This window comes from Galeopterus variegatus, unplaced genomic scaffold, assembly GCF_000696425.1.
Source record: "Galeopterus variegatus unplaced genomic scaffold, G_variegatus-3.0.2 Scaffold2835, whole genome shotgun sequence".
NCBI classification, from domain to species: domain Eukaryota; kingdom Metazoa; phylum Chordata; class Mammalia; order Dermoptera; family Cynocephalidae; genus Galeopterus; species Galeopterus variegatus.
In genome coordinates this window covers 238,926-239,370 of record NW_007728946.1, presented here as the reverse complement: position 1 = coordinate 239,370, position 445 = coordinate 238,926, and positions in this window count along the sequence as shown.

Here is a 445-nt window from a genome sequence, read left to right as displayed (position 1 = left end):
GGCCTAGGTCACAGCTGCCACTCCATCCCTCGCTCTGAAAGGCCCAAAATAAAGAGCTGGGATCTCTGCACACAGGAGCTGGCCCTGGACACAGGACCAGAGCATGGGGAATGGGAGGAAATGCATAGAATTTGGAGTCAAGAGACCTAGATTTAAGTCCCAGTCCTGCCACTCCCTAGATATCACCACAGGCAAGTTATTTAATTTGAGGGAGATCCAAGATTCATTCATGAAGGCAAAAATACCAACTCTCTCACTTGGGGTTTTTTGGGTGAGGGGTTGTTTTTATTGGTTATGAATATTCATGAGATACAGAGCTGGTTGTCACCCCTCATGTCCAAGATGTGAAGGTCAGATTCACACTGGCAGCTTGCCCATTAACACAAATTGCGTTTGTACCCTGTGTCCCCCACCCAAGTACCTCCCACCCCGTCCCCCTCCCCCC